Below are 11,401 nucleotides of genomic sequence, written 5' to 3' on the forward strand. Positions count from 1 at the left end.
TAGGTTAATTATATAAAAGTAGCTTACTTATCTTTTTTAAGTAAAAACTACTATATTATGCGTAAGTTTAATTCTTTTACTATTAAACTTAATAAGTTGCTTTTTTACTAAAATAGTCTTACTCTTTATATAAAACTTTGCTTTTTGCAGTTTCTTCTCTTCTCTTTATATAAAATTCTTTATTATAATGCTTAAAGTGTTATCTATCTATAGGCTAGTAATACTAAAAGTGTGCTCTTTTTTATTAGTAATTAAAAGGTAGGGGTTATATAAAAAGGTGTGCATGCGCAGCTTTTTTTTATAGTAGTTATAGTATGTTTTAAACTAATACAGTCCTAATTTAGTAGCTCTATACAAGGGTTGTACAACCTAGAGTATTGTATTTAGTAGAAAGCTCTAGCGCATCTCCTTTAGTAGCTTTATGTACAGCGTGCGCATAAGCTTATCTATTAATTAGATGTATGCTTATATAATATTACACAGTTTAAAATGCATTCTGTACATAGCTTTTAGGCTTGCTTCTATAGCTAGAAGTAGTCTCTAGCTTATTCTCTAGATAGTTAGTAACTAGGTAAGAATTTCTCCCTTCTTTTTATCTAAGTAGCTAGTAAACACTAGGCAGAATTTTTTATATAGTTAGGTTGTTTTGCCTTTTACTTTTTATATAAAGTAAAGGTTAAAAATCTAACCTTTATACCTTATTAGGTTATACACTATAACCTTAAAAGTGCTGTTAGTAATTAAGGTGTCTATCTCTATGCAGTTTAATTTCTTAAATAGTTCTTTAAGTGTAGTAATTACACTGTCTATATAAAGCTTAATAGATAAGGCCTAATTACTTTTTTTTTTCTAGGTTAGAAATACCTAGTCTAGACTTTATGCAGGTTTCCTTTGCCTTTTACTTCTCCTAGTATCTATATTTTCTCTTTGCACTAGTGCGGCATTGCTATCCTAAGGGGCTTAGTCTGTAGTAGGCTTTAGTTCTGCCTCTATAGTATTTTTATAGGGCTGTTCTCTCTTCCTCTTCTTTAGGGGATCTCTTTATATAGAGATTAGTTTATCTAGGTTATTTGTTATAAGTAAGTTGTCTTTTTTTTTTTCTTTATAGTACAGTTTAACTTGCGTATATTAGAGCTTTAGTAGGCTATTTTTCTTTTTAATAATAACATCTTTTCTTTTAATGCTCTTAATCTTGTATAGGCTAGTCTAGCCTTTCTTCTCTCTCTATGCTATAATCTTTAAGCTAAGGGGGAGGTTAAGAACTTTATGTGTTATAAGGCTATTATAAGTGTTAATTACATAATTAATGTTTACTTTTATATAGTCCTTTTAAAGTATCTTTATTACCTTTTATACAGCGCTTGCTTGTGCAATAATGTCTAGTAATAGTAGAAAGTTTAAGTTAATTTTTAGGTATGCCCTAAAAACTAGCAGCGTAGGTACTAGACTGTGTAGGCTAGCTGTGTTATTTAGAGCTTTAACTGCTATCTGTAGGATAGCCTTATTATCTGTACAGTTACCTAGCTTAGTCTTTAGGATGTTAAACACTTGTTAAAGAGGTGCGTGCGCGCGCTTAACTTTTCTAACTGCCTAATGTGCTTCTATAGGCATCTGCCTACATGTAGCTCCTATAATTTTTGCATAAGCTTAAAAATCCTTTAAAGCAAAGTTTATACTAGAGTTATGCATAATGTAGTCTAAAGGTTCTTAATAGGTGTTAATTTAGCATTTGCATAGTGCATCCTAGGTATCTTATGCAGACATAGATTTTAGAAATGTGGCAGCCTAAAATAATGTGTCTATATTAATAACATATAAGACATTTTTATTATTAATTTATATAACATTAATAACAACTTTATAGTTAAAGTAGGTGTTATCTTTAATTATAAACTTAAATCTTTGTAGAGCCTAGTTATATAATTAGTAGAGGTAGCAGAACTTCTTAATCTCTTCTAGCACTGCAGCATTAATGTTATAGCTAGCGCTAGTTAGCATCTTCTAGAGTCTCTTTATGCAGGGGTGTCTAAATTAGTAGTAAAGGCAGTAAAGTTTTAATTTAGTAAAAAAAAACATAAATTTTTTCTTACTAATATTAAAAAAAAAGTGTTTTTATTTTTATATAATAAAGATAGTAGTTTTGTCTTTATGTATAATAATATTTAGAATGTTGTTAAAGTATGCACCTATTTAGTCTGCGTCTGCTAGAGACAGTAGGAACAGTGTTAGGGTGTCTAGAATGTAATATGTTATATTACTAACTAGGTTAGTAATTTGTACAGTACTAATTAATTCTATTAATTTTTATCTTTTAAAGCTAATACTCTTTTTTCTTAGTGTCTAGTCTACTTTTGTACAAGGGAATTCTTGTAGGTATGCTTTAAGTTATAACTTCCCTATAGTAGAGATCTTTACTACGCTAGTATTCTATAGTTTACCTTAGTATACTGTACAGTATTAATCTTTAAAGATAAACTATTCTGCGTATTCTTTAGGTTCTAGGCTGTAGATGTCCTCTGCAGTCGCGCAGTAAAGAAATGTAGCATTAGTAAGGTAGTTAATAATCTTTTTACTTTTCTTTTTATTTAGGTTATTATTATTGTGCAACTTCTTTTTTTTCTACTCTAGTTTACTTTTAAACTTTTAAATGTATACATTTACCTTTTTATATGTTAGTGTTTTATTATAGAATTCTTTCTATAAAGAGATATATTAGTGTTTTGCATAAAATTAATTTATGTAAGAATAATTTATTAACTAACATTTTTTTTTATAATAGATAAAGCATTACTTTAATTATATAAAAAACTATAGTTTAAATAATTCTTTATATTCTCTTAGGCTTTTTCTATGTTATTAATAGCTATATATATGTAGTAAACTATATTGCCTATTAGTGTAGTACACATTCTAAGATTTATTTATAAATGCATTATTCTATTAATTAATTATAACCTAAAGTGCTAAATAAAGGTTACTGTACAGTGCCTTATATATAGGCTTAATTAAGAACATTGCTTATTTAAGTTTAAGTTGCCTTTAGCATGCTTATATAACAGTAGTGTAAAGCAGTATTTTACCTTAGAATTATAGACTAAAAGCTTTTTATATAAAAGTAAGTTTATTAATTATAGCTTTAAAAGCTTTATATAAAGTTTTTATAAAGTTCTTTTACTTACTTTATGTAAAGCTTATTATTATTTAATTTATCTAATACTAGTTATAGTTTATGTTAGTATTAAAGTAATTACTAAGCTGCTTATACAGTAACTTCTATAATTATCCTAGACTAATATTATAAAGGTAGAACATGTGTGCGCGCCTTTTAAGGATATTAGGAAAGATGCTTGTGTATAATGCCTTAGAGATAGTAAGGCGTTAGTAAAGCTTAATAAATACTATAGCCTTATTAGCTAGAATATTATATAGTTACTTTATATAGTTATTCTCTTTCCTCTATGCCTTCTAGAATTATATAACCTTCTTAGGCGCAAGGTTCTCTACTGTAATATCTTATGTAGGTAGAAGTTAGTATAGATTGTACAGTAATTAAATTATATGCAGTAGGTACAAGCTTTAGGGAATCTTATGCGGAGCTGTGGCTACAGGAATATGTAGCTGCCTAGTTGTGCTCTTGTACAGTAAGCTATTATAAGGTAGTTATACTAATTACAGAGAAAGTATTAGGTCTGCAGGTAATTTATATAAAGACATCTTCTATTACATTAAGACTAGCAATAGTAGTAATAGTTTTATATAATGCTTTAATAAAATAGTAAATGTGTGTTCTTCTTTTATAAGTCTATATAGTGTAGTAGCCTTTATTATGTTTTTTTTAAAGCTAATACTCTTATTTTGTAGAGTAGTAATTAGTTTTTATAGAAATAGTTAGCTAAAATCTCTAAAGTGTATAAGCTTTTACTTTATAAAGTTGTTCTAAAAGTTCTTAAGTGTATATATATCTATTATGCTTAACACACAGAGTTTTATAATTAAGTTAGCTATGTATAAATTAAGCTTTTTCTTAAGTGTGTTATCTAATAGTTTAATTTTATTTACTTAATTTTTAATATTTATCTACTTTGCTAGGGTCTTTGCTAAAATGCCTATAAAAGGTATATATTAGTTATACATTAATACATTATGTTAGCTAGTTATAGATAGAGCTAGCGTTGCTTATTGCTTTATAGTAGTTAATTATGCGTTGTTGCGCGCTGTCTTACTTCTTGTTGTACGCTGCCTCTAAACAGCCTTGTGCAAAAAGATAAAATAGACCTCTTAGTGTTAAATAAGCACTACTATTTATATAATACTTCTAAATAGTATTGTATAGACAGGTTTCTTACTTTTACTTAGGTAACTAAATAGAGATTTATAGCTACTTGCATATAAATTAAACTCTATCTTTACTCTTGCTAATTTATAGTTAAAGTAGTAAGAAAAAGAATTTTTCTTATATATAAACTTTTAAATAGAAAAGTATAAGAAAAGCTTCCTCTTTTATAGTATTTAAACTACTAATTAGTGTTAAATAGACTCTCTGCTAGCTAGCACTTAGTGTTAGTAAATGCGTACAAGACAGAGAGGTTTGCACAGTGTAAACATTGCACAGGGGTGTTAGGTAACTAGTGTTAATTACTTCTTGTTTTTCCTCTGTACAGAGGAAAAGGGGGATATCTAGATGTTCGCGCACGGAGGTTCGCGCACGAGCATCATGTGACATAGATACGTGATCCTGCTCGTGCGTGATCGCTCGTATCCAGGCCGCGACGCTGCTGCTGCGTACGGACATAAGGTTTAAAATAAGCTAGATATTTACTAAAGTAGTTATTATAAGTTTAGAAAGATAAAAATAGCTAAAGGCAGTCTAGCTAGGTAACTAAAAGCAGATAACAGCTATTTTATAGCATTAATGCTAAACAGTAAGCTATTTTACTTTTAATATTTTTAAAGTAGTAATTACTTTTAAAACTAGTATAAAAAATCTACTTTAAAATTAAGTTATTATAGTTTTTAAGTATAGCTAAACTACTAATTAGCTTAGTTTAGACTAGTTAAAGCACTTTAATAAACATAACGTACTTCACAGGCAAGTTGCTTACACACCTAAGTTACTTACTTTTACTAAGACTTTACTACACTACTTTTTTTATACTAATGCATTTCTAACAACACTACTTAGACATGTTAAAGGAATGTTAAATATAGCTTATACTTTAAGCTTTTAAATAAAATGTAATACTTTTTAAATAACATGCTACAGCTATTTATAAAGTTTTTAAAAAAATAAAAGTAACTAACACAGTAGATAACTTTTTTAAGCTAATTATATAGCTAACTTATAAAGGCTAGATAATAATAAAAAGTAGGTAATTATTTAGCACATACTTAAGCTAGATGCGCAAGAATTTCCTTTTTAGCTAGTAGCTATAGCTAATATAGCTAATTCTTTACACACAAAGTATAATATAGGCTATATTAGCATAAACTAGCGTAATATATTTATTAAGTGTTACTTAAAGCTTAAAGTAAAGTTTAAGTATAACTATAACTATAAAAAAGCTTTTTATAAATTTTTTATAGTAATTTAAAGCTAGTTTAACTTTATAAAGAATATTAAAGCTTAGTATAGCATTTAAAATAATATTATATATAACTTTAATAAAATAAAGTTTATAATAAGCTAAATATCTACTAAAGCAGTTATTATAAGTTTAGAGAGATAAGAATAGCTAAAAGCAGTATAGCTAGGTAACTAGAAGTAGATAATAGTGTAACGGCGCAGGCAAGACAATGGGTCCGAATGCGGTATGAATCCACTCAGAGGCATATGGGAGTGCGTGGGGACTCAGAGACCTGGGAATACCAATGACACCTATAGGCCTTGTACGTAGGATATCAGAAAACTACCGAGCTAGCTACGGGGCGAGGTGCGACTAAATACATAAGGGAATAGGGGTAACAGCAGGGGGCAGGGCAGAGTCGGGGCCAGGTCGAGTCAGGGTCGAGCCAGGGTCGGAGCCGATACAGGGACCCTTCGGATGGGTTCCGGGCGACCCAAGATGGAACGAGAATCGTTACAAATAGCTATCTAAAGTATTAATGCTAAAAAGTAGGCTATTTTACTTTTTACTATTTTTTAGAGTAGTAACTACGTTTTAAACTAGTATAAAAAAAATCTACTTTAAAATTAAGTTATTATAATTTTTAAGCACAGCTAAACTACTAATTAGCTTAGTTTAAATTAGTTAAAGCACTTTAACACATATATAAAAAAGTATACTATTAGTAGCTACTATTTACTAGTTATTAATAGCTATAAAAGCTATAACTTACTTTATTTTTAGTAATACTATAAAAATAATAAGATTATTACTATTTATATACTTTTTTATTTATTACACTTTTTATAGCTACTTAATGTGGGTTATTTTACTTTTTTTAAAAAAGTATATAAGTGCTAAGCTAAAAACCTTATGCATAACTAAATTACTTATATTATAAAAATAAAGTTTTTACTATACTTTAAAGTAGCTTATAATGCTATAATTACTTTTAGTAATATTTAAGAAAAGTTTTAAAGCACTAAATTTCTTTTTTTTAACTTATAATAAGTTATAATAAGCCTTAATATAAAGTTACACACTTTATTACTACTACTGCTTATATATAACAAGCTCTAGTAGTTATAAACCTTAAGTAATACTTTAAAACTTAAGTTATAATTAATGCTTATAAAAATAAAAATTTAAAAGTATATAAATAGTTTACTAACTTTTATAGTTAAAGTATTTAAAAAAGTTTTACAAAAAGTAGTAATAATTATATATAAGCTAGTGTTAGTGTAATAAAAAATTACTAAGCTTTAAGCAGCTAATAAGGCTACTATATAATATAAATTATATAAAAGAAAGTAAATTAAAGTAGAAAAAACTTTAATAATTTAAAAAAGCTTATACTTAACAGCTTAAAAAAAGTTTAAAGCGCACAGTAATAGAAAATAAGTAAAAAAGTAAGTGTAAGCTAAAGTAAGTAAGCTATTCTAAAGGCGCTGCAGACAGTGCAATTAGACTAGGTATAATACATAAATATGTAAGTAAAAAGTAGAAGTAGTATTTAAATAATATTCTAGGCTGTACTATACTATATAGTGCTAGAGCGGGTTGTTATGGGCTATAATAGAGTTTGTTAGGGTGGGGTCTTGGCAAAAGTGAGCGACTCGGGTGTGTGAGCAACTGTTACGGCCAACGAACAGACCGTAATGACTCAGCTCGCTATCACACACAGCCCTAAGGACAATAGATGGGAGATAGTTAACCCCGCAATTAGCGGACCTTATAACTAAACAGAAGAGGAATGGCGCTATCTTATGAATAAATGCTTAGCAGAATGCGCTATTTAATAAGGCATTGCAGGCTTACACGCTTGCAGGCTATAAAGGAAAACAGCATGTAAGCATGCAAGCATGCAACTACTATGTATATAGTCTTAATTCTAACTATAGCTAAGAAGTTGTGATTAACGTTTAGTTTATTTTTTATAATAAACTAAAAAGCTTTAATCCTTTCTAAAGAGGATTAAGCTGCCTTGTATATCTTGTAATATATATACCTCTAACTCTTATTTACCTAACTAGTAACACCTAGCTACTTATACAGCTATAGGGACAAACTACAGCCTGCCTTCTAAACTCTAACTATCCTTTACTCTGCTTAATAGACTGTACACCTAATCTAGCTAAGTTCTTATCCCTTCTCTACTAACACCTATATAGGCTGTTGTACTCTAGAAAACACTATTTCTCTAGAGTAAAAATTATAACATTAATTACTACCTTTCTAAAAGTATAGCACCTTACACCTCTCTTAATATTAGCATGACAGGAGCTAGTGTAGCTAGCACTAGTAAGACCCTATCTAGGAATAAAAAGAAACATAGTTAATAAATATAATATCTTTATTAAGAAATTAAAGCACTTAGAACTTAGCTTTAATAATAACTACACATCTAACAACTTTACACCCTTTATCTAGAAGTTGCTAAGCTCTGCAACACTACTAAAGAAAAGACTAGCATTAAGTTAAAGAAGTTACTACGCCTAGCCTTACCTAAATTATTTAACAGCACAGCTAAGGACCTTAAGCTATTCTTTACTTAATGCCACTTGTACATGCAGTATAATAAGGGCGCTTTCTAGACAGATAAGGAAATAATCTTATAGATAAGACTCTACCTAGAAGGACCTCTAGCTATCTAGTTCTAACTACACGCAGATAATTAGATAAAATATAAAGTAACTAAAGAAATTTTTTCTATTTACACTTAAAAAATCTTTTAAAGTATAAACGCCTTTAAATAAGCTTTTATAATAATTTATAGCTAAGCTAACTAGAAAGAAAAGGCAGTTAATAAAATAAACACCCTATAATAAGAAAAGAGCACTGTTTAATTATATGTGGCACGCTTCTGCAAATAATTAGCTATTAGTAGATAGACTAATAAAGTAGCTATTAGAAGAATATTTTACAACAGACTATCTAATGTAATTAAAGATAAATTTATGCATTACAGCAAGCTAGAGAAATTTAAAGAATATGTAAAAAGAGTAACTATGTACAATAATTAGCATTAAGAATGTCTTTAAGAAAAACACCCTAGCATAACGCCCTAGAAACTAAAAGTATTCTAGAAAAAAAAGAAGACTTAATAGTTTAAAGGCAAACTAATAGATCTTAGCTATGCTAAACATATATAAAGCTTAACTAAGAAAAAAAGCAAGTTTTAAATAAGTAAAAGGCTGCTACTAAGTACTAAATAATAAAAATAGCTTAAGAAAAGAGCGTGCCTTAACTATAAAAAAGTAGGACATTATAGAAGAGAATGCCTAGACTCTAGTAACTAGGAGAATAAAGATAAAGGACTAACTATAAAAGCAATATATATAGAGTAGGGTCTAACAAGACTTAAAATCCTAGACAGACTAAACAAGAACCTTTACTAGCAATGTAGAGGCAATTATAAATCTAATAAATGCCCTATAGAATACTAGAAGGTTAAAGTTTAAAATAATAACAACATATTTAAGGCACTAGAACAGGCAGCTATCTATAAAGAATAGCGCAGCTACATGTAAGTAACAACGTATGTTGTAAACATAAGAGAAGGGAAAGAATTATTCTTTCTAGAACAACTAATAACTAGAATCTTTGCCTAAGAACTATAATACTAATTTAACTACAGCAATTGCTAGAAGTGTAGTAACACCTACAACCTATAAAATTATAAAAAAATAATGTATAAAGTACACATTAATAATAATGCAGACACTTACAACATAATTAAAGAAATTACTAGGACTTACTATGCAGTGCTAAATAATAAGAAATAATAGAAAATGTTCTAAAAAATCTTAAATAAAGGAAAGAGTCCTAATTAGCAATGCACTTCTTTAATAACTTTAAAACTCTGCAACTAGAAAGCTAACACACCCCCTCTAGCACTAGTAATTACATAAAAAGACCTAGAAATTTGCTAATAAAATAAATACTGCATTTTATGTAGAAGCTAAAGACATAATAAGTTCTAATACACATATTAGAGCTACCCTTTATAAGTAGTACAAATAAAAGAATACCTAAGATAGACGCAGGTTTAACCTATACTAGTCTAGAATAACCTTAGAAACTATTCTTACAACTAGTATTTATGTGTTAATAAGTATTACCTAAAACACTAGCTAACTAAACATAAAGCTAGCTAGTGGCTATATAGAATTTAGGCAAGCAAGCTTGTAAACAACACACTCTCTAGAATAGCATTAACTTATAAAATGCCTTAGTGCGCCTACTGCAACATTAGAACTAAGCATAAGCAAAAACTCTAAATAAAATGTAAAAACTAAGTAAACTGCGTATTCTACTACTTTTAGTAGAGAGCCTATTAACAAAATAACTAAATGCTGTATTACTATAAAGTAGAAGACTAACACTGCACTATAGTAGAATGCATAATATAAAGTTACTAGGAATATAAACTACAATCTAACTAAATTAAAAGCTACTAGAAAAAAGCTCTTAAAGTAGAAGAAGATAATAGTATAGACTACCTAGAAGTTCTCTACAAACTCTGTACTTTTATTGCTGTAGGATAAGAACTAGGCAGGAGTCTAACTACACAGATAACCCTCTCCTGCCTAGGATAAGAATAGACAGGCCTTACGCTAATAAACAGCAGTTGCACTTTTATAGTAATTAACTCTACATAGGTTAACTAAAAGAAAATACCCTTTAAAACTAAAAAAAGCCTTTTTAAAGTAACCCTAGTAGACGCCTTATTAATTAAATATAGAGTAAGATAGATACAACTTAAAACCTATAAACTTATTATAGACGCTAAAGGAACTAGTAACTAGATATCCTTTAACATCTTACTACTAAGAGGAAAGTACTAAGTAATACTTAGATATAATTAGCTTTATAAACATAACCTAATAATTAACTAGTAAACTATAACTCTAGTAATAAAATAAGACTACGCTAACATAGCATAGTTAGCCTGCTATAATAATTTATGCACCTTTTATAGATAAGTAAAGGAAGGAAGCAGATATTTCTTTAAGAAAGGAAAACTAAAGAAGTTCCCCTGCTAAGAACTAGAAGCCTAGGTAGTCTGTTTAATAAAAAAGGAGCTAGAGGAAATATCCTTTAAAGAATTCTAAAAAGAATAAGACTTTAACTAGATAGAAATTTATAAGATTACCTATAAAATAGAAAACTTACTAGAAGAATATAGGGAGTACAAAGACATGTTTAAAACTCTAGAAGACCTAAGAGAACTACCCCTGCACTAGCTATAGGATTATGCTATTAATCTTAAACTAGAACCTTAGCTAAAAGCCTATAAACTCTAACTATTAACTAAAGCCTAGAAAGACGCACTATAAGAATACATAGATAAGATGCTATTGCAAGGACATATCTAAAAAAGCAACAGCTTAGTAGCATTAGCAGTAGTCTTTACAAAAAAGAAAAACAGTAAAGTAAGAGTATATTAGGACTACTAAACTCTAAATAACAACACTATACAGGATTAATATCCCTTTTTAATAATTTAGAATATTATAAACTAACTAAAAAGAACTAAGCACTTTACTAAGTTTAATGTCTAAAATAGATTTAATAAAATAAGAATTAAACAGGGACATAAATAGATAACAGCCTTTAGAACCTCTAAAAGACTATATAAACTGCTTATTATGCTCTTTAGGCTTACTAACACACTTGTAATCTTCTAGAGAGTTATTAACACAGCTTTAAATCTATACCTTAACATATTTATATTAGTATACCTTAACAACATACTAATATACACTAAGGAAAGCTGTGATAACTACATATTAAAG

The sequence above is a fragment of the Lindgomyces ingoldianus genome, assembly GCF_010093535.1.
Source record: "Lindgomyces ingoldianus strain ATCC 200398 unplaced genomic scaffold BDR25scaffold_66, whole genome shotgun sequence".
Classification (NCBI taxonomy): Eukaryota; Fungi; Ascomycota; class Dothideomycetes; order Pleosporales; family Lindgomycetaceae; genus Lindgomyces; species Lindgomyces ingoldianus.